Raw genomic sequence first — 23,351 nt, forward strand, 5'->3', positions numbered from 1 at the left:
CCCCGTGGAGATCAACAAACCAAAAAAAAGAGTAGAATTTACCAACTTCACTTTTATAAATTTTTACTCTATCAAACCAAAATCAACATAAATTAAACAGGAAATAACAGATAAAGCACAATCAATATATATAGCTTACAGATTACAGATTGAAGGAGGTTTAGGCATTAATGCAGATTCTCAGAGCTACTAAAGACTACTTTATAGGAAAGTTTAACCATGTTGTGAAGTATATATTTTATGTATTTATGATGTTACAAACCTTACATTCAACATTTTCATCGTCTCATGTAATTGACTGGCTAAAGAAAGAGGACCAAAAATTGTCGATAACTGTTCCAAGTGGTTTGATTGGTTCAGTGTCTAATGTTTCTATTGGTGGATTTTTCTCAGCTCTCAAAGGCAGGATTTTGCTTTGTTGCCATTCTAGGAATATGAAAATTTGAGCCAATCAGATCAAAACGTGATGCAGAATTTTGCATATGGACAGTGCAATGCCTTAAACATGGTGGTGACTTGTGCAATAGATAAAATGCATCCCAAAGCTAATATTTTATTGAATTAGCAAAGTTCCCCTAGGAATTCTCATGGTAAATCAAAGGATACACAGATAAGGATAGAAACATTAAATAATGTAAAACACATTAAACTGCTGCTAATGTGTCCTTTTAAGGGTAAAAAAAATTAGACTACATTTTTGTAGACTCTTGCTGAGTTCATTTAAAAGATTCATTGGGATTCGGAATGGAGATCATGGGATGAATTTTATTCTGATGAGGGTCCCGGCAGTGGGCTGGAAGGTGGGGGGAGATCCCACCTTGGCCCTCCTTTGAACCCCTATTGCAATTCCACAGCGGGCAGCCACTTAACTTCCCGCCTTTGGGGATGCAAGCCCTTGAAGAGATGAGCCCTGTAGTACCAAAGATGTTGGAGACCCCGGGAGAGGTAAGTGGAGTTTAGGTTCTTCCCGAGGTGAATGGGATCATGATCACTGCCAGAGAGGGCCCTGGATTGCCTCCAAAGGAGGGCCACCCCAATCCCCACTAGGAGGGCAGCAAGTTTTACCTGGTGGCATCTCCATGTGGTGGGGTGCCACTCCGACCTCTATTAAATTGAGGTGGAGGTGGGAAGAGGGTCATAATTGGTGATTAGCTAATTAAGGGCCTCAATTGGCCTGGGGCTGGAAGGCTGTCCTCGGCCTTCCCCACCCTACGTGGTGTCGGGAAGACGATGGGAAATCCACCACCCCACCTTCCCAAGCAATTTTATGGGACCCCTGCCTCTGTTCCCATTCCTAGAGGGCTCATAAAATTCAGCCCTGGACTGGATTTTACCAAGCCCTCAACATTGGGCTCCGTGGTGGGGGTGATGGGGGCCAAGAGATGGGGCCGGCAGGGGTCCGCCATGGAGCCCAACATTGAGAGGGCCCAGCCTGATCCTCTGTGAGGCTGCATGGTAGCCCCCCCCCCACCTGCCAGGGAAATGCGGCGTGACACTGGTGAGGAGGAGGGGGGAGGAGTTATGATTTTCAGTGCGGGGGGGGAGACAGGGTCAAATAAAAGTAATGGGTGTAGGGGAGAGTGGGAAGGAGTGAACTTTAAACTTTGTGCAGTCTGGGGAGCAGCGGGGGAAGGTCAATTTGAAAGGTAAGTGTTTTTTTTGGGGGGGGGGGGGGGCGGCGAAGGGCAAATAGTTAATGTAATTGTTAATGGGGAGGTGGGAAGGGGACGTTAGAAAAAGCTGACGCCATTGCCAGGGACGAACAGCCTGTCCCCTTCCACATGGTGGGGGGGGGTTCGGGGTTGAGGGCCACCCCGGCTATTTAAAGGAGCCGCCGCACGTGAGATCTTGGCAGCTCTTTGGCGTGCAGCCCGCCATTGTTTGAGCTCGCAGCCGAGTGTAAAGCTTTTACACAACACCCATGGCACCATTCATAGTGATTCAGAGGCTATGCCATATAATACACGTCTCAATATATTACATAGAACGACAGAGAATGTACAGCACATTAACAGGCCATTTGGCCCAACTGGTCCATGCTGGTGATTGTGCTCCACACAAGCCTCCTCCCACCCCTTTTCATTTCCTATTAGCCTAGCCTTCCATTCCTTTCTCCCTCACGTGTTTATCCAGCTTCCCCTGAAATGCATTTAAGTAATTCTCTTCAATTACTCCTTGTGGTAGTGAGTTCCACATTCTAACCACTCTCTGGGTAAAGAAATTCCTCCTGAATTCCCTATGCTGGTGACTATCATGTTAAAAGCCCCTAGTTTCGGACTCAGCCACAAGTGAAAGTATCTTTTCTACGTCTAGTCTATCAAACCCTTTCATAATTTTAAAAACCTCTTATCAGGTCACCCCCTCAGCTTTCTCTTTTTTCAGAGCAAAGATCCTCAGCCTGTTCAATCTTTTCTGCCAGGGATAACCTCTCAGTTATGGTATTATCCTAGTAAATATTTTGTTGCACCTTCTCTGATGCCTCTGTATCCTTTTTATAATATGGAGACCAGAACTGTTCAAATGTACTCCATGATGTAACCAAGGTTCGATAAATTTACTGATTTAAGTGATGAAAAAGTTACCTTTAATTTTTGCTGTGTTCCTTCTTTTTAATCGCTATTTTTGGGATTGAATTCCAATACTCCATTAGCTGTGAAAGCTGTAAATGGCTGGGTTTGATTGTTTTAAAATGCTGTTTTATCTGCCTGTTTTTGGGAGTTTTTGACCATTTTTCCAACAGAACAGATTTGGGAAAAGAGATAATTTTATTTCTTTTTTTTTTTAAATCTAGGCGTACCCACACATGTTTAGATTAAAAGGGCGCAGAAAATGTTTAATATGCTAATGGGAGCCGTTTCCCTCTCAGAATGTACACAATGAACATTGTGTCACAAAATGACACCTCACACTCGTTTGTGTTGGGAAGTCTCTGTTCCTGAGTGGCAAACATGAGTCAGAGAGGCCTTTTGTTCCAGCTGTGAACAGAGGGAGATTTTTAGAAAATCTAGAGGCAATGATGCAAGGTACCCGAGCGAAATTGGATCCCACAGATACACGAGTGCCTTTTGCACCCAGTGTTGCCGAGGACCCAAATGGTGGGTTAGTGCATTGTCATGAAGACCCCCACCTGCCAAGAAGGAGGCATATTAATTTTGTCATATGAACATTAATTTTAAACTGTTGCTGGAGTGAAGAAATTACTTGTTTAAAAAGAGATCACCAGACACTTGGCTGTAGGACATTTGCATACTAAGACAGTGTTTGGAGAGACAAAAGAATTGCTCACTGATTCAATTAACAGAGATTGGGCTGGGCAATGGTGATCCACATCTTGTCGGGGTAAGGGACAGCACTACACCACAACCCCTCCCCCCCACCGAGAGCTTTGGAACCCACAAAAGATGCAGGAGAGGTTGTTGAAAAACTTAGTCACATGATTAAACTGCTGGCCAACTTGGAGGTTTGAATTGTGCTCACAGGACAGTATGAATTCAGACGGCAGATTGTAACTGAGCCTGGAACAAGACAGCCTCTCTCCTGACTGGCTTTCTCACAAGCCTCCGGACCCACTGAAGACACGTAAACCTCAAGAGAGAAAAGACTCCTACATCGAAACAAGTTAAAGCATGCGCTGGCCCCCAAACAGCAAGACTTACTGGCAACCAAAGACTCAACATCAAACTCAAAGAACTGTAACTACAATCCATCAATTGCCTCAAAACTTTTCCCCTTTATTCTTTTATACTTTTTCTGTCTCTATCTGCGTGTGTTTTTCGTGTATGCATGATAGCGTGGTCGCGTCGCATATTCGTAGTTGTTACCCGAATTAGAGTTTAGGATAAATAAACTTCCGCCTTCCTTGTTTAAATCTAAGAAAACCTGTCTAATTGATTTATTTGCCTTACAATTGGAAAGAGGTGAACAAGGATTCACTAAGGGGCAGCTAAAACAGTGTTTTTAGAAGTTAAACTCTGTTACGGTTAAACCAGGGAAAGGCTGAGAGGGAACCCCGAGACCCCTATCTCACCTGGTCATAACATTGCATTTATGCTTACTTAATCCCAAATTGTGATGGTTGGGGAAAGGCTGTGATCCAGTGTAATCAAGATCCACACCCCCTCGCACTCCCTCATCTGCCAAAAATACAACCCCTTCCACTCAGAATACACATTGTAGGCTTGAGGACATAATTAAATTTGGGGCATTAATACTTAAAAACATAGCTCCAAATGTGGGTGGGAGAATATTTAAGAAGCTTCATTCCATCCCAGTGTGAAACGTGAGCACATGATCTAGACCGACATTCCAGTGCTGTAAATCCCGGCTCCGGAGGTTTAGGTGGATATTAAAGAACCGATGGGTTTGCACAATGTTGAGTTTGTGCCTTCGTCCAGGGTCCTGGACAATATTCTGTCCTCAACTAACATTGCCAAATGCAAATTAAAAGGTCATCCATGTCCTTGCTGTTTGTGGGATCTTGCTGTGTGAAAAATGGCTGCCACTGTTTCTTACATATCAATCAGTCACTGTGTTTCAGAGTTATTTACTGCATGGGAAGCAATGGCCAGAATTTTATGCGCACCCCCGGGAGTGGGCTGGGAGGCGGGCGTTGCTGTGCCCATCAGCTACCTGCCTCCTCTGGTATTTTACCAGCGGTGGTGGGAGGTTCTTCTTGGCTAACTAATGGCCACTTAATAGCCTCTTCCTGCCGCTGGGGGTATTTTACCCGCAGCGGATGGGCACTTCATCTGCTGAGGTCACCCAGTAAAAACTGAGCCTCCCTGCTGGCTCAGTTGGGGAATCCCTTCTGCTTGGACACCTTGTGTCCACCCAATGGCAAGTGCTGCCCCCCGCTGGAAGCACCGCACCCCGCGCCCTCGTGATTGATTCTCCCACCTTGCCAGGGCCTGCCTCATTAGCCCTAGTGCCTTTGACCCCACTTTGACCTCCTCAATGGCTGCTTCTCCAGGGCCTGCTGCAGTCCCAGCAGTGGCTACACTCCCGTGTGGCACTCTTGCTTTGATCAAGTTTATTTCATAACTATATAACGTCCAGTGTTCTGCATCAACCTAAAATGAGCAACGGGGGCTTGTGCCATGTCAAAAGAGAGAGAATACTCAGGGAGGTGAGCCCAGGATCCTATTGCACTGAAATGAAGGAGAAAGAAGACTGCCATTTATATTGTACCTTGACACGTCTGTCAAATTTCATCAGTTGATGAATTGGCTGTCCATTGTTATCCCACTGCCTCCAAGGTCCTTCAGCCTTCTAAGCTCTGCCATTCCCTCCCTAATCCACTCCACCATTCTTTCCTCCTTTAAGACCATCCTTAAAATCCTCCTCTTTGACCAAGCTTTGGGTCACTTCTCTATGTCTCCTTCTTTGACTTAGCATCAGTCTTTATCCGATAATGCTCCTGTGAAGCACCCTGGGGCGATTTACTATGCTAAAGCTGCTATTGTAAGTTTCAAGCTGTTGTGTGATATAAAGGTCGTGTTCAACGCAAGGAACAGTGAGGTAGCCAGCTAAGACCTTAGCTACCTCGATTCAAGGACATTTCTAGATTCCAGCACTGCCTGGAAGAGACAGCAAAGGAGAACAGTGATCTCATTTTTTTTGTCTCATCTTGAAATGGTTAAGTGCTGTGGAACAGCAGGGACCAACAGGCCTGCACTTTGGTTCACCTCCTTTCAAACAGCAGTCAATAAGAAATTCATGAAGCACAGTTTAACGTACGTCTATTTGCTCACATTGCGTCCCATGTGTACGGTTTCTTTTATTAATGACCCAGCTGACTTGGTGTGGCCAGGAGGAATAAGCATCAGATCGCACACCGAGGTAGCACAGTGTCGTCAAAAGCAGCTTGCCGATCAGTCTCCATTCTCATCAAAGTGCTCAGGAAAAGGGAGCTGGTGGTAATGTTGACGTGACTTGTCTCCTCTGGGTCAGGCAGAGGTCATTAGATCCGCTGAGGCCACTGCAATGCCTGCAATCACAAAAAAATCCAATAAGCCCTTTCTTTGGTGAGAATTCTCAGTGTTGTCGATGAAGGTGTCAGAACTCAGAATGACTTGACCAGTTTTGTTCTGCTTCCTGGTCCTTATATTGTGTTGTCACTGACCCACTCGACAGGAATTCAGCCCTTTTACCTGCCTCCCTTTTTCACTCAATCGTCTCTCCAGTTGTCACTGGATATTAATCAGTTGCTTGGCATGACTGGAGAAGCTGAGATTGTCCTTAGAGCAGAGAAGGTTAGGGGAGAGATTGAGTAAAGGTAACAATGAGGGATTTTGATGGAATAAATGAGAAACTGTTGCCAGTGGCAGAAGAGTCAGCAAAGAATATTGATTTAAGATACTTGACAAAAGAATCAGAGGGGAGATGGAGTGTTTTTTTTGGCTCAGTGAGTTGTGATCTGGAATGTGCTGCCTGGCAGGGTGGAGGAAGCAGATCCAATAGTAACGTTCAGAAAGGGAATTGGATAAATACTTGGAGAAAAATTGGCAGGGCTATAGGGAAAGGATAGGATGGTGAGACTAATTGGTTAGACATGTTAAAGAGCTAGAATAGGTATGATGGGCTGAATGATCACTATCTGTGCTATATGATTCTATGAACCAAGCCTGTATCAAATTGCTCTGGTTTCCTATCCAAACTTGTCTTTATTTTTTTTTCCTTCCGCAACTTTCCTGTCCTCTCCTCTTGCCCCTGCCCAATTGACGACTCTTCATGTTGGAGGCTGGACAATAGTCAGTCTGGCAGCGGTAACACAACCAGGTCAATCCTGTTTTTAACACAGTGCCCACATGTACTCTCCTGCCAGAGTCACTGGTTAGTGATCACGAGTGTGATTTTGACTTCTCTTAGTCTGAAGATTTTAAGATGGTTTGTAATGCCCTGGCTAAGAGAGGTAAACTCTTGTTTGGAAGTTGAATCTTAGACCTTCTGTTCCCAGTAGTTTCATGAGCTGAGCCATTGGAATAGCCAGCCATGGCCCTATTGGAACATAACTTGGGAGACATCCTACCCAATGCCTCCTCAACTGAGACAATACCATTTTCAGTGTTCTGCATCAACCCAAGAAATGAGCAAAGGGATTTGCCCCACACCTAAGGAGAGAATAGTCAGGAAGCTGAGCTCAGAATCAACCAGCTGAAAGGAACAAAGTCAAAGAAAGTGGGTTGCGGGGCTGGAGGAGATTACACAGATAGGGAGGGGTGAGACAGTGGAGGGATTTAAAAACAAGGATGAGAATTTTAAAATCAGGGCATTGCTTGACCGGGAGCAGACATAGGTCAGCAAGCATGGGGGGGGCGGCGAAGGGTGATGGGGGAATGGGACTTGGTGCGAGTTAGGACATGGGCAGAAGAAGTTTGGATTACCTCAAGTATACAGAGAGTAGAATGTGGGAGGCTAGCCCGGAGCACGCTGACATAATCAACGCCAGAGGTAACAAAGGCACGGATGAGGATTTCAACAGATGAGCTGAGGCGTGGGCAAAGTCAGGTGATGCTACGGAGATGAAAATAGGCGGCTTTAGTGTTGACGTGGATGTGTAGTCAGAAGCTCAACTTGAGGAGGAGAGGAAGGGAGTGAGAAATGCACACTGTCAAGTCCAGTACATTGGCACAGTTTGAATGCAGCACTTCTGCTGTGAGCTCTGCGCACGGCCCTGTACCTGCTGATTAAACTGACCACCTGCTAATTCAACCGACATCACGATGTGAAAGGCAAGCGTGCAATTTAAACATTTGCAAGGGGGAAAAATAAAAAAAAATGGGCAAAGAGATACGGTGAACTGCGACTGCCCAATGCTAGTACTCTTACTGGTTACCCCCTGCCGCGCATGCCCAGGGCAACGAGGCAGCCAGTCATATCGCACGGTGCTAGCTTGTTTATTGATGGAGATGCTCCATTTCCACAGCCCAAACAAATTAAACTCTATTCAAGCACAGCTCGGAAAATATGAGCTACCCTTCCCCAGTCTGTCAAACCTGCGGACAGATTATGAATAATTTAGAAACTGTTAAATATTAACTCAGAATTGTGAGTTTAGGCACATAAGCTGAGAACATTGGGTTTTGTGAAGTTCACAGCAAGACAGTTGAATTAAAGACACACGCATTAAAAATTTATGGGTTATATGGTCAACAGTTCGGGAACTCAAGTGCTGTGGTTAGGCTGGAAGTAAGAATAGTAGGCCTTTGATAACATTGTTGTTTCTCAGGCTGGAAAGGACCAAAGAAAATTATAATTCTCTTATTTTTATGTACTTTTAGCAGTCTGTATTTTCTGCCAGTCTTCCAGACTAGGCCTCAGCCATGGATACTGACCCTTTACAAGCTTTCCCTCTGAGCTCTCATCCAGTCGAGGCCCCAGCCACAAATACTTATCCTTTCCAGGCTTTAATCTGATTACTGACCCATTCCACATTTCAGTCCCTGTAATATTTGCTTCCAGGCCTCGATCCAGCATGTTAGTCCTTTTCCCGGATTTATCCTAAATTAATAATCCTATCTAAATTCACTCCAGGCCTATTCCAAGTTTCAGAGCCTTCATACTGACCATTAGGTTTCAGTGATCCACGTACAGAATGATTGTACGCAGCAGCTCAAAAGGAAGTGCCCTTCAACATTGTCCCATTCCCAGCCCTGACCTCTGAACCTTTCTTGATATCAGCCCTTCCTAGGCCTTGGCCCTGATAAATTGAGCCTTCCTCGGTAACATTGAGTAGTTTACACACGGGGCTGAATTTTTGCTTTGGGGGCGGGAAACAGGAGCTGGAACCTTTTCCCTGGGGGAAAACAAGCACACATTGGAATTTAGACTAGGCCACCCCCTTAATTGACATGGAGACGGGGTGGCTGGGAGGCTGTCAAAGATGCAGGGCCCATCAGAGGCCTTCCAGCTTAAGAGGAGCAGGGGGCTGTAGTAAAGGGTAAGTAACAGAGGGTGCTTCAACATGAAGGTGCCCTCTCAGACACTTTATTAAAAATTTGATTTAAAAAAATAAAGCGGCCTGGCCACCACCGAGGCAGGGGAGGGGGTTGTTGGTGGTGGTGGTGGTGGTGGTGAGGAAGTCCCTCTACAGGGCGGCCTCCAGCTGCACTCCCACACAGGCAAGCAGGGAGGGCCAATAGGCCTGCCTGGGGAACTGAAACCCTGGCGTGCTGCTTGGTGCCCGACTGCCCGCCCATCGTGTCGGGAAACTGGAGACCGACTGGAAAATCCCAGTCAGCCACCTTTAACGAGGCTCTTAATGAGCCCAATTGACGGCCCACCTCGTGGGAGGCAGCTCTGCCAGCCGTGAACCCGCTTTAGCCAAAATGGCTGATGCCAGCAATGGGATCAGAAAGCTGGCACGCCGGCTGTTTCCATTATTTTCAGGACCCTTCGTCTCCGTTCCTTACTTTGGCGGGGCTCGACAATCCTACCCATAGTGTCAGTGTAGTACTGATGCCTGTGTCAGAAGGTTGAGTGTTCAACCAGTGCACTCCCGTACCCGAGAACATAATCTAAGCTGAGGCTTCTACACGGCACTGAGGGAGTGCTACATTATCAAAAGGTGGTGCCTTTCAGGGAGATGTTAAGCCAAGGTCTCATTGGCATTGTTTGAAGAGGACCAAGGTATCCAGGTCAATATTTGCCCCTCAACCAATATAGACTCAGTTGCTCTGTGATTCCTGCCTTTGCAATGATCGGAGATTCAATTCGAAGGTGGTTTATTGGCCGTCAAGTGCTGGGGATAAGAATGGCACTACAACAATTCTGTCGGAAACTATGCTGAGTTTTGACTCTCTATTCCATGAATCATTGGCTGATATTTATTGCCGTACAGGAGGAGGTCAATCGGCCTATCACGCCTGGGCTTGTGCTAACTGTTCCAGCAAAGATGTCCAACACCCATCTCCCTGCATATTCCATCATCTTCCTTTTCAAATTTAGCAAATCCCAACACAGCACAACAACTTGCATTTATAGAGCACCTTTAATATAGTAAAATGACCCAAGGAGCTTCACAGGAGTGACTATCAAACAAAATTTGACAGTGAGCCACATGGGATGATGTTAGGACAGATGACCATAGGCTTGGGCAAAGGAGTAGGTTTTAAGGAGCATCTTCAATAATGTTATAGCTTCTGCCTAGTCAACTTCTTGTGAAGCATTCCATGTTCGATTAACTTTCTGTATGTTGTCTGACTGTTCTTCTTGGGATACTGTTCGGTCTGTGCTCCCTTGTTACGGACCAGCTAACCAGAGCGAACAATCGTTCTCTCCTTGCTTTCATCAAATCATTTCTAATTCTGAAACCGATGAGATTCAGTTTGAGTTTCTCTGTTCCAGGCTAAAAAAAAAAAAAGCCCCTAAAATTGCAAAGTAGAAGAGTGTATTTAAATAGTATTTCATATCATTCACGTCCCAAAGTTCTTCACATGCAAGTGTAGTTGTTACAGGGGCAAGCACAACAGCCATTTGTATGTAGAGATCCCACACACAGCTATTATTTATGGTGCTAGTTGAAGGAGGAATATTAGTAAATTAAACATGCTGTTCTCTCAATGTGTCATCTTCCAGACGATCTAATTTGAAGCATCACCCAGCGGAATTACAGGCTTTATATCCTGGTGTGGGACTTGAACCTACAGCTTTGTCGATTAGAGTTAAGTGCTACTAACTGAGTCAGGCTAACAGTTATCGGGCTAGTCAGCAGCCTGTTCTACACATAGGATCATAGGAATATAGGAGCAGGAGTAGGCCATTCAGCCCATCAAGCCTGCTCCGCCATTCAATACGATCATGGCTGATCATCCACTTCAATGCCTTTTTCCCACACTATCCCCATATCCCTTTATGTCATTTGTATTTAGAAATCTGTCAATCTCTGCTTTAAACATAGTCAATGACTGAGCTTCCACAGCCCTCTGGGGTAGAGAATTCCAAAGATTCACAACCTTCTGAGCAAAAATTTCTCCTCATCTCTGTCCCCTTATTTTGAAATTGTGTCCCCTGGTTCTAGCCTCCCCAACCAGGGGAAACATATTAGCTGCATCTACCCTGTCGATCCCTTTAAGCATTTTGTAGGTTTCAATGAGATCACCTCTCATTCTCCGAAACTCAAGAGAATACAGGCCGTTTCCCCAATCTCTCTTCATAAGGCAGTCCCGCCATCCCGGGATACTATACTTATAACACCAAAATTCCTATTCGATTTCACAGCTTTGGTATGTTTCCCATGTGCCACATGTGCACTCTTCCTCATTTTCACAGAGAAGTCAAGTTTAATACTCTCGTCTACTTGAGATATGTGGAATCTAATTTTGATACACCCTGCAGCTGCTGGGACAGAAGAGAGTCAAAGTTAAAGACTGGTGTGAGGTCCTCGGTTGAATCACTGCCAATAGGAACATACCAAAATCCAGAAAGTCACCCATTACCGGGACGGAGGGCAGGTCTACCTGCGAACAGCAAACAGTGTACACCCATTCCATCCCATGGACAGCCTAATTGCAGGCCCAATTGCTAGGCCCCACTTGCTCCCTCTAGCAATCAACAGCTCAAATGCGAACTTGAGTGTGTTCCAGGAAGAAAATCAGGAACGTATGACTGCATAGTGCAAAAGAAATGAAATATCAGTTTCCCTTCTCTGTTTGCCTGAAGGTGGCTTCAAATATAGGATTGCATGCGTTCCTTTCTCTCCCACTTTTTCAACCGAGTACCTCACGTTGGCTTTTGAGTGTCAGCCATGGCTCTCTGGGTAGCGCCCTCACCTCTGAGTGAGAAGGTCACGGGGGGGTCACTGTTACCCCACTTCAGAAGCTAGACCACATTATCCTGGCTGATACTCTAGTTCCATACTGAGGGAGTGCTGCTCTGTCAGAGGTGCCGTCTTTCAGATGGGCCTTTAAAACGAGGCCATGTCTGCCCTCCCAGGCGGATGCAGAAGATCTCATGGCACTATTTCGAAGTAGTGCAGGGGAGTTCTCCCTCAATCATGTCCTGGGCTAATATTTATCCCTCAACCAACATCACTAAACAAAAACAGATTATCTGGTCTTTATCACGTTGCTGTTTGTGAGAGTTTGTGTGCAAATTGGCTGCCGCGTTTCCTGCATTACTGCAGAACCTACAGTCCATTGGCCGTAAAGAACTTTGGGACATCTTGAGGTGGTGAAAGGCGCTATGTAAATGCAAATTCTCTCTTTCCTTCTGTCTATGAGTTGATTTTCCCAATAGCACAGAACCAAAATTTTCATGAATTCTTCCAGCTTAGTGATTCACGTGTAGATATATTCTCTCGTCATTTGCCCTTTTTAAAAAAAAATTAAATTCATTTTGCACTCATCAATACCTTTCTCTAACATTTACAGCTGCCTCTCAATTCCTTTTCACAATATTCAACCATTTCCAACTTGCCTCTCGTAACCTTTGCTTCCATGTTTCCTGTGTGACTCACTTCCTTTTTCTCGTTTCTATACAGCCGAGAACTCAAGGCTTATTACTCTTGTCTACTTTGGGCAGAAGCGGAGGGAATGTGAAAAGGGGGTCATACATATTTATCAACCACAGTTCAACAACAGGGCACCGTCTAACAGATCAACGGAAGCATTAAAATCATTACAAGCATAATAAATAATAAATACTCCCTGGAAATAATTCACTGTAGGCTCGCTGGGATTAGTAAGATTGGAGAATGGTTGTGTAGGTGACAGTGAGCTGATTTTCCCAACGGTGCAAATTCTGTTAACCCCGTGAGTACTGAACGTGCTCGTCAGTTTTTCGGCCTAACCTGTCCCCGAGCCTGTGCCAGAGTTGTCCTCTGATAGGCCGGAAACATTTAGCAGCAACCCTCCATCCACCATTTTGACAATAGTTCAGTGGCCACCTGAGAAAGGAATATCACATGACTGTGATAAACATTATTCCACAAATGTAAATCTGAAACATTTTGAAACAATGGTAAATTACTCAGTTGATAAAGCATATTCCTTTTTTGATAAATAAACAAAATGGTAGCAGAGTTGGGAAAGAGACTTCAGAAATTGTCCACAGAGACAATCGCCCATGCGGTGTTGGGGGGGTGGGGGGGGGGGGGGGTGTGGGATTGGTGTGGGCGTGCTTTGAAAATAGCACTCACACATGGCATTTTAGTGTCCCAACGTCTCTGATGTATGTGCTGCTATTTTCAAAGCAAAGGCTGAGGGCGGGTGCTTGGGGGAGCCAGGAACCAGCTCACCTCCAATAACTGCTTGTTAACCTTCTTGAGGAGCTTGTTAATGAGCTGGGGAGGGCCAAAAGGCAATTTTGAAAGCACAGATCGGAGATCGTGCACAGATGTCAGATACAATGCAGGAAGATATCAAGTCATGTTAATCGTGAAGAAAATGTTCTTGTTAGAAAGGATTATTGCGTCAGTGTAGCACCTTTACAATGGCGGTTGGGCCACTTCTCTGCTCGGTGAGACTACTGGCTCTCTGATCCCCTACCACCTCTATTTTGCAAGGCAGTGGCAAGCCCAATCATGGCTGACGTTTGCCTTGGAGGATTGTACCCAGCCATCAGTTCTCGCCTCCTGGCAGCGCTTGGCGCCACTAATTCGGCGCTGAGCACGCTTCCAGCCAAGTAAGTGATCTGCATTTGAAGATAGCGTCATGTCAGCGACGCAGATGCGGCACAAGGTCGGGACCAGGAAATGATCCGGGCGTCGTGTTCCCAACTCAGCAATGAAAATGAAGCCCCCAGTGACCATAGCCCTAAACATCATAATATCAGGAGGAGGCCATTTACCCCTCGAGCATGCGCTGTCGTTCAATGTGAAGGCGGCAGGTTGACACCTCAACTTGATTTTCCCACCCTTGCTCTATATCACGTGATGGCTTTACCCAACAAAATTCTCCCTCACTTTCTTTCTATGGCATCCTGCTGCTGCATCCAAGCTTGGGAGGGGGGCGACGTGGGGGTCTCCTATTGGCCCTCCAGCTTCGGGAGCCAGCCCTCCGTCCTTATTTGGACAGCGGGCCCGCCCTCTGGCCATTTGTGGGGGGAAAAAAAATCACAGATGAGTGACTGTTCCCCACACAGTGCAGGCATCTGACCCCCCATTTGGGCCTAATGGTGAGGTTCTGAGGCCTGTGGTGAAAATCCAACCTCTTGTACTAAAAAATGCCTCCTGATTTTGCTGTGACATCTGCTTAGGCCTGGCAAATGTCACAATGTCCGGTACACCCAGTCACTGTGGTGGTGTGGGCGGGAGGGTCAGGTACAGAACTGGGGGAGGGTGAAGGGGAGAGCAAGGGACAGAGAGGGCAAGGGGGTGATAGGGCAAAGAGCAAGGATTTGGGGGGATACGAGGGGTAGTGTGATATAGCAAAACTGAATGGGAAAAGTTGACTGAAAGCCATGGCCAGAATTTATGGCAATGGGAAGTATTGTTTGTGGGCAGAAAGGGCTAGAATTTAATTTATCTGACCCACTAAGAATAGTGTCAGGGGAGCTCATGGGGAGTGGTGGTAGGGGGTCAGGAACCTAGAAATCCAGGTTTCATTGCACACTCTGGGGTTTTAATTCTAAAGCGTGTGCATGATGTGACTGTACAGTTCCCTGCCCAGAAGCCAGCTTGATTCACAGGTGTAGCTACCAATCCAGTGGGGAGTAGTTCGGTGGAGGCCACAGAACAAGGTAGATTCACACTCTTCGAGGGAGATCTGGAGTTGGGGGAAGGGGGTGGGAGGAGGATCGGAACCCTCCGGGCGGAGGTTGGGGGGGGGGGAAAATCGGAAGAGTGCAATGGAGAACTGGTCACTGAGGGCTAGCCCAGGTAGGCACGATGGATTCAGCAGGCAACTAACAAGGCAGTCACTGCTCACCCCCTGGATTTGACCATCCTGGTCTGGGCTTGGCTGCCGGCTTTGTCAAAGCTCAGAAAACCCAGCCATCCGCAGTTAAATGCAGAATGTTGAATAAGAACGAGGCGCGCAGCCTCTTTGTAATATTTAAAGTGCCCGCGCGACTCTTTGGAGTGAGCAGGTTGCCTGCCAACTGTCCAGCCTCTGATAAAACTGGAAGCGGGCAGGGTTTTTTTTATTCTTTCGTGGGATGTGGGCGTCACTGGCAAGGCCAGCATTCGTTGCCCATCCCTGAATGCCCTTGACAATCGAATGACTCGCTAGGCCATGTCAGAGGGAAGTTGAGTCAACCACATTGCTGTGGGTCTGGAGTCACAAGTAGGCCAGATCAGGTAAGGATGGCAGATTTCCTTCCCTGGAAGTGAACCATATGGGCTTTTATAAAAATCAGCGATAGTTTCAAGGCACCACTACTGAGACTAGCTCTCAATCCCAGATAGTTAATTGAATTTAAATTCCACCAGCTGCCATAGTGGGATTTGAACCCATGTCCCCAGGGAATTAGCCTGGCCCTCTGGATTACTAGTTCAGTGACATTACCACTGCACCATCGTCTCCCCTTTATTCAGACCTTTCACAATTTAACCTCCAGCCCAACCCAAACCCATCCGTTTTTTTTATTTAGGTTAAAAAATCCCTCCGAAATGTTTGCTTAATCAAGGTTTCCAATATATATTAATTTCTTATCCTTTTAAAATATTTTTTCGGAACCTGATGGACGATGAATCATGTCACTTAAACACATGCGTGGTGGATCTCCTGAGGCCCACGGGTGAACAGAGAAACTAAGCAGCAGTGACAAGAGTCACTGTAATAAGCTCCACTGACTTGGTTCCTGATTGGAGAAATATAATATTTTAAACTGTGGGGAAAGGTTAATCCTCAGCATCTCTGTGGCACCTTCTTGAGGGAATCTCGGATAGTCATGGGATTATAAAGCTCTGGAGAATGCCCACAACTGTTTCAGTTGACAAAGTCAATGCCTAGCAGGGAGGAAGAGATAATTTGCATTCATGTAGCGCCTTCCATGCCCTCAGTCCCAGTGCACTTCAACATCCATTTAATTACTCTGCTGAAAATCAGGCACTGGTTATGCAGGAAGCACAGCAACCACGGCATGCACAGTAAGATCCAACAAGCAGTGTTGAGACGAATGACCAGATGGTCTCAAAAGCAAAATAGGACAGATGCTGGAAATCAAAAATAAAAACAAGACGATTCTGGAAATCCTGGGCAGCTCCGTCAGCATCTGTGGAGACAGAATCAGAGATAAATGTTTCAGGTCGGTGATCCTGCATCTGGACCAGCTGACCTAGTTTGGCTGGCGTTGGTTGAAAGGGAAGTGTTGACCAGAACACGAGAACTTGTTTTTCAGCACATATTGCTATGGGATCTTTTACATCCACCTGAAAGGGCAGGCAGGGCCTCGGTTTAAAATCTCATCCGAAAGACAGCACGTTCGACAGTGCAGCACTCCCTCAACACTGCACTGGAGTGTCAGCCTAGATTACATATCAGATCCTGAGTTTAAGTTTGGACCCACATCCTTCTGACTCAGACTGGCCAGCTGAGCCACGCCGGTAGTTGAGCACGTCTCAACAGCAGCACGGCAAGTGTGCTACAAGTGGCCTCAACAACTCGTCGCAAGGTGGAAAAGAAATCGTACTAGGTCCTGCTCCTTCCATTTAATATCTAGGTGATTCTTGCTGGAAAGCAAGTAGATGTGAGAACACAAGAATTTCCTCTCCTGTAATGACTTCCTCAGTCAAAAAAAGCACTTGTGTGCCCGCTGCCCCAGTACCTCGCCCAAGAAGCTATACCCCACGGGACAATGCCTACAGGAGGAGGGAAGGAAATGACCAAAGGGAAAGAATATCATGTTTCATAGAGTCATACAGCACAGAAGGAGTCCATTCAGTTCATCGTGCCTGTGCTGGCTCTTTGAAAGAGCTATCCAATTAATACCACTACCTTGCTCTTTACTTATAGAGCTGAGATTACCCTTCAAGTATTTTGCCAGTTCCCTTTTAAATGTTGCTATTGCATCTACTTCCACCGTCATTTTCAGGTAGTGTATTCAGATCAGAATAATTCAGAATCACAAAACGTTTACAGCACAGAAGGAGGCCATTCAGCCCATCGTGCCTGCGCTGCGTCTCCGAAAGAGCAGTTTACATAATGCCATTCCCCCGCCTTCTTCCTATAGCCCTGCACATTCTCTCTTTTCAGGTAACAATTCAATTCTCTCCTGAATGCCTCGATTGAACCTCCCTTCACCACACTCTCAGGCAGTGCATTCCAGACCCAACCACTCACTGCGTGAAAACGTTTTTCCTCATGTTGTCATTGCTTCTTTTGCCAATTACCTTAAATCTGTGCCCTCTTGTTCTCTATCATTCCACCACTGGGAACAGTTTTTTCCTATCTACTCTGTCCAGACCCCTCATGATTTTAAACACCTCTATCAAGTCTCCTCTCAACTTTCTCTTCTTCACGGAAAACAGTCCCAACTTCAATCTATCTGCGTAAATGAAGTTCCTCATCCCTGGAACCATTCTCGTGAATCTTTTCTGCACTCTCCCCAATGCCCTCACATCTTTTCTAAAGTGTGATGCCCAGAACTGGACACAATACTCCAGTTGCAGTCAGTCTTCTACACAAGTTCCTTGCTTTTGTATTCTATGCCCCTGTTAATAAAGCCTAGGATACTGTAAGCTCTATTAACTGCTCTCTCAACCTGTCATGCCAACTTCAATGATTCATGCACATTTACACCCAGGTCCTTCTGCTCCTGCACCTCCTTTAGAATTGCACCATTTATTTTATATAGTTTCTCCTTGTTCTTCCCACCAAAATGAATCACTTTACACTTCTTTGCTTTAAATTTCATCCGCCACTTGTCCGCACATTCCACCAACCTGTCTAAGTCCTACACTATCCTCCTCACAGTTCACAATGTTTCCAAGTTTTGTATCATTCATATATTTTGAAATTGTGCCCTGTACGCCAAGGTCTAGGTCATTAATATAGATCAGGAACATCAATGATCCGAACACTGACCCATGGAGAACTCCACTACAAATATTCCTCCAGTCCGAAAAACATCCATAAACCACTACTGTTTCCTGTCACTCATCCAATTTCATATCCATGTTGCTACTGTCCCTTTCATTCCATGAGCTATAACTTTGCTCACATTGTGTGGCACTTTATCAAATGCTTTTTGGAAGCCCATGTACACCACATTAACAGCATTACCCTGATCAACCTTCCCTGTTACCTCATTAAAAAAACTCCCAGAAAGTTAAACACTATTTGCCCTTCACAAATCTGCGCTGGTTTTCCCTAATTAACCCACATTTGCCTAAGCGACTATTAATTTTGTCCTGAATTATTTCCAGAAACTACCCCAACACTGAAGTTAAACTGACTGGCCGATAGTTGTTGGGCTTATCTTTACATCCTTTTTTGTAATTCTCCAGTGCTTTGGCACCAAACCTGAATCTAAGGAGGACTGGAAGATTATGGCCTGTGCCTCCACAATTTCCACTCTCACTTCCCTCATCCGGTCTTGGTGCCGTATCAACTTTAAGTACAGTCAGCCTATCCAATACCTCCTCATCAATTTTAAACCCTTCAAGTGTCTGAATTACCTCTTCCATCATGACCTGCACAGCATCTTCTTTCATGGTAAAGACAGATGCAAAGTATTTATTTAATACCTCAACCATGCCCTCTGCCTTCATGTGTAAAACCCCTTTTTGGTTCCTAATCGGCCCCTTTTACCATAGTTTTGCTATTTATATGCCTATAGAAAACTTCTGGATTCCCTCTTACATTAGCTGCCAGTCTCTTCATACTCTCTCTTTGCTTCTCACTTCCTTCTTGAACCGCCTATATTCTGCCTGGTTCTGGGTTGTATTAACCACCTGACATCATCTTAATCTCTATCTCTATCATCCAGGGCACTCTGGATTTGTTTTTGCTATCTTTCCACCATGCAAATGTACATTGACTTCTTCTTCTTTCTTTGACTATGCCTGAACTATCTCTTCTTTAAAGGCAGCCCCTAGTTCTGGTACCGTTTTGTTGGACAATGTTTGATTCCATTTTGTCTGGGCCAAATCCATTCCCAGTCCTTTAAAGTTGGCTTGCCCCCAGTTCATTATTCTTGCTCTTGATTGTTCCTTGTCCTTTTCCATAGCCAACATAAACCTTATGACACAACAATCACTGTCTCCTCGCTGGAGCATATTAAAACAAAGTATGACACTGATTCACAAAAGGAAATATTAGGTCAGATGACCAAAAGCTTGGTCAAACAGGTAGGTTTTAAGGAGTGTCTTAGAGGAGGAAAGCAAGGTGGAGAGGTGTAGGGAGGGTATTCCAGCGCTTTGAGCCAAGGCAATCAATGGTGGAGCGATTAAAATCAGGGATGCTCAAGAGGCCAGAGTTAGAGGAGTGTAGATATCTAAGAGGTTGTGGGGCTGAAGGAGATTACAGAGATAGGGAGGGGGAAAAGAGACCATGGGGGGGATTTGAAAACAAGGATGAGAATTTCAAAATCAAGACCTTGCTTGACCGGAAGCCAAATGTAGGTCAGCGAGCGCAGGGGTGACAGGGGAATAGGACTTGGTGCGAGTTAAGACATGGGCAGCGGAGTTTTGGATGACCTCAAGTTTATAGAGAGTAGAATGTGGGAGACCAGCCAGGAGTGCACTGGAATTATCAAGTCTTGAGGTAACGAAGGCATGAATCAGGGTTTCAGCAGATGAGCTGAGACGGGGGCTAAGTTGGGTGGTATTCCGAAGATGGAAATGGGTGGTCTTAATGATAGCACAATGATGAGGTTGGAAGTTCATTTCGGGGTCAAACGTAACACCAAGGCTGCGAACAGACTGGCTTAATCTCAGACAGTTGCCAGGGAGAGGGGTGTGTCAGTAGCTAGGGAATGGTTCTATTTATGCCATATGCATTAAGCCTCATCAACTTGATAAAAGGCTTTGTGAAAGCTTTGATTAATTTTAAACCCGTATAAGAGACATGGGGGTGGACTGTATCTTCTGAGCAGGAAGCGAAAGGATGCAAATGGCCTTCCTACCTTGGAGACTCTGTGGTCGGACCTTGGTAATGCAATTGCAGGAGTACCAACGCCACAAGGATGGCATCAGTTCAAGGGAAAGCCCACCATGGCCTTCTCAGGGCATGGGAGGGCAATAAATGGCCTGACCAATGACACCCACATCCTGAGATTCATTTTTTTTTTAAACTGGCCGGTCAACACTAGACATGAATGATGACCCTTTGGGAAAAGTGCTGGAGGTGCCAACTGCCTCTGGAATCCTGGCACAGCGGTCTCATAGATTTCTTTGAGAAAATAGCATTTTGGGGCTATGGTATATGAGTAATTTGAGATGAGATGAGCGATGTGCTTGGGTGGTTGAGGTGACTTGGAGCCTATGGTTCCCTAAGCTCTCCACGACTAGGGGTTCCCCTTGCCTCATGTGGGCCTGTGACAGACTCATGATAAAGATTGATTAGTCAACAACTCCATTATCATTTTGTCATGTGACTGAGGATGGTAGCGGGTGAACAAGATGGACCTTTTGATGTATTATCATCTGGCAATTCCTATGCGGTTATGTGCAGCAGAAATAGGTGAAAAACATGGGCATATGAAAGAAAAACAAAATAAAACACAGCAGACATTTGGATCTGAAACCAAAGGGTTGAAAACTGTTCAGTCAGCAAAAGGGTTGTGCATTATTTATCATTTCCCCCTCCACCCCCCACCTCGCACTTAGGCAGTGGAGGTCTAAAAGGAATCTCAGGTAACTAACTGATTAGATCCATTTCATTTTTGCTATTCAGTCCTAATCTGCTGCCTGGTGTCTTTGCAACGTGCAAAAGACTGGCACCATGTAATATTAATATTCCTTTCAGAACTCAACTCCCGTCCAAAGGCAGCGCCTGAAAACATGTTTTCTGCTGCACCCAGTGTCTCTGCTTTAATGGCATTGGATGCTGTTTAATTCATAATGGTGATGCAGCAGTCGATTGCTCTAAAAGCACTAAGTCCATGCATGGTTACTCTGGTGACTGCAGGGCAAAGTGCGTACGGTCACAGGAGGAGCAGCTCCAGTTGTCTCCAACAGCTCCATTTTGACCCAGATCCCCTTGTGGTTCAAACTGAATGCCAGAGAGCTAACAGGAACCGCTCAGGGCCCAATATAGTCTCCCCCACATCCACTCCCAGGACAGCGAAGACAACAATACATACATTTGTGTTAGAAGTACGATATATTAAAACATTCCAAAGTGCTTCACAAGCATGTTATCAGACAAGATTTGACACCAAACTACATAAGGAGGTATTAGCACAGGTGATCAAAATCTTGGTCAAAGAGCTAAGTTTGAAAGAACATCTTAAAGCAGAGTGAGAGAGAGATGGAGAGGTTTAAGGAGGGAATTCCAGAGTTTACAGCCTTGGCAGCTGAAGGCAATGACCATCAGTGGGTGCAGCAATTAAAATTAGCGATGCTCATGAGGACAGATTTAAAGGAGTGCAGACACCTCAGAGGGTTGTAGATCACAGAGATAAGGAGGGGAGAGGCCAGGGAGGGATTTGAAAACGAGGATAGGAATTGTAAATGGAGGTGTTACTTAACCAGAAGACAACGTAGGTCAGCGAGCACAGTAGTAGAGGTGGAACAGGACTCAAACGCAATTCCTTGAGCTTCTCACTGTGGCAGGCAGCCGGGCTGTGCCACCTGAGGTCCAGTCACACAAAGCTAAGCAACTCAATTCTCCAAAATGTTAAAACAGACAAAAGGTGGACATACTCAGCGGATCAGACAGCAACAGTGGAAAAACAGAAGTTACAGGAACATTAAGAGGAGGCAGCTTTTCAGCCTCGTCTGCCATTCAATTAAATCATGGTTGAACTGTATCTTAACTCCATTTAGCAGCTTTAGTTCCATATGCCTTAATACCCAATAAAAATCTGTCACTCAGTTTTGAAATCTTCAATTGACACCCCCACCGCCACCTTCAAGCCTGAACAGGTTTTTGGGGAGAGTTTTCCAGGTTTCCACACTTTCTTTTGTGGAAAGAAATACTTCTTGGGATTGCTCCTGAATGGCCTGGCTCTAATTTTAAGGTTATGCCCCCTTTTCCGAGAAAACAGTTCCTCTCGATCCTCCTGGGTCGGTTATCTCCTTGCTTGGTAAGGCTCAGAGGGAAATTTCCAAGACTTTTTCCTCCCAAATTGGCTCGGGTTTTGAATCTGGTTTATCACCTCTCCCAGGAGGTGACATGGTTTTGGGTTGGGGGTGTGTGGTGGGGAGAGTGGGTAATGTTTTTATGATGCACTAGGTATTGTAATTTTGTGGAACAGGCTGAATGGAGTACAGGTTCTTGTTCTGTCAATCATTGTCCATATGTTCGTACCCTATCAAATCCTTAAATCATCTTAGACACCTCAATCAGTGTTCAGACTCCTCAGAACAGGCTCAGTTCTAGTTTCATTTCTGCTTCTTTTTGAGAGCTTTGTCCTGTTATTCGGGGCCTGGAGATTTGAGAACTTGATACTCATTGGTGGTAAAATCCCAAATCCGAACACCGAGATCTGTTCGTCGGCAACTTGAGGTGGGCAGGTGTTAACGGGAAGCAGGGATTCTAACTTCACAACCACCTTGTTGAGGCTCGAGGATATGTGGCTTATGAAAACGAGGGCAATCCAATTAGTCCCACTCCCACGACTCTATCCCCACAGCCCCGTAACCCCGTGACAAACACTAGACTTGCCTCAGCGAGGAAGCTTGACTGTCTGATGGATTTTGCCAGCAGCCTGCAAGACACTGACACAGCGGAATGAAAAGTTTGCAGCACTGAAACTCATCACACTTGCCATAGTTCCTCGAGTTCCCCCTTGTTATCTGCCTGGCCAGGGGTTGAGTCTGTCACGAGCTTAAAAGGACATCGTTGTAATGCAGCGAGCTACCCCGTCCCAACTTGTACAGTCAGCTTGTGACCTTTTCCGCATGTCGCAGAAATTCGAAGGTTTTTGCTGCTCGCACTCGGCTGCTCTGACAGGGCCTCTCTCATTAGCCTGATGGGTGGTTAGAAAAGTGAAATTAAACTTTCTTGCAGGTCAGTTTCCCAAATTAATTCTGAGTTAAGGCGGCAGTTCAGCATCATTAACGCAGGAATGTTCCAGAAGGATGAAATCATTACTTAAGAATTAACATCCGTTCTGAGTAATGTGTAACTCAGTATGACATTAATGTCAATGATGAGCCAATGGTTAGGCAACAGGCTATTAACCCTTCAAGGGCTAGTCCACGGCTCTCATTTTCTGAAAAGGATTGCAGGTCATTTAATTTGCTTATCTTTTTATGTTTAAATAATTTTTGCTTCTAATCAAGGTGAGGAATGTTAATGCTGGAA

The 23,351-nt window shown here is 45.6% G+C and overlaps 1 long non-coding RNA gene across 4 annotated transcripts in view; it reads right to left on the minus strand.

Annotated features, from left to right (window-relative positions):
- LOC137355611 (uncharacterized) overlaps positions 1-23,090 on the minus strand; it is a 58,477-nt gene extending 35,387 nt beyond the window's left edge. For 3 of the 4 annotated variants that reach the window (XR_010970954.1, XR_010970951.1, XR_010970953.1), the window contains exons 1-2: positions 22,813-23,090; positions 268-5,986 (exon numbers count right to left, since the gene is read on the minus strand). This is a non-coding gene — a long non-coding RNA (uncharacterized lncRNA). Of the gene's footprint in view, positions 1-267; positions 5,987-21,571 lie in introns of all 4 variants that reach the window. The other variant, XR_010970952.1, reaches the window with a different exon arrangement.
- Positions 23,091-23,351: the final 261 nt, after the last annotated feature.

Source organism: Heterodontus francisci, chromosome 43 (assembly GCF_036365525.1).
Source record: "Heterodontus francisci isolate sHetFra1 chromosome 43, sHetFra1.hap1, whole genome shotgun sequence".
Classification (NCBI taxonomy): domain Eukaryota; kingdom Metazoa; phylum Chordata; class Chondrichthyes; order Heterodontiformes; family Heterodontidae; genus Heterodontus; species Heterodontus francisci.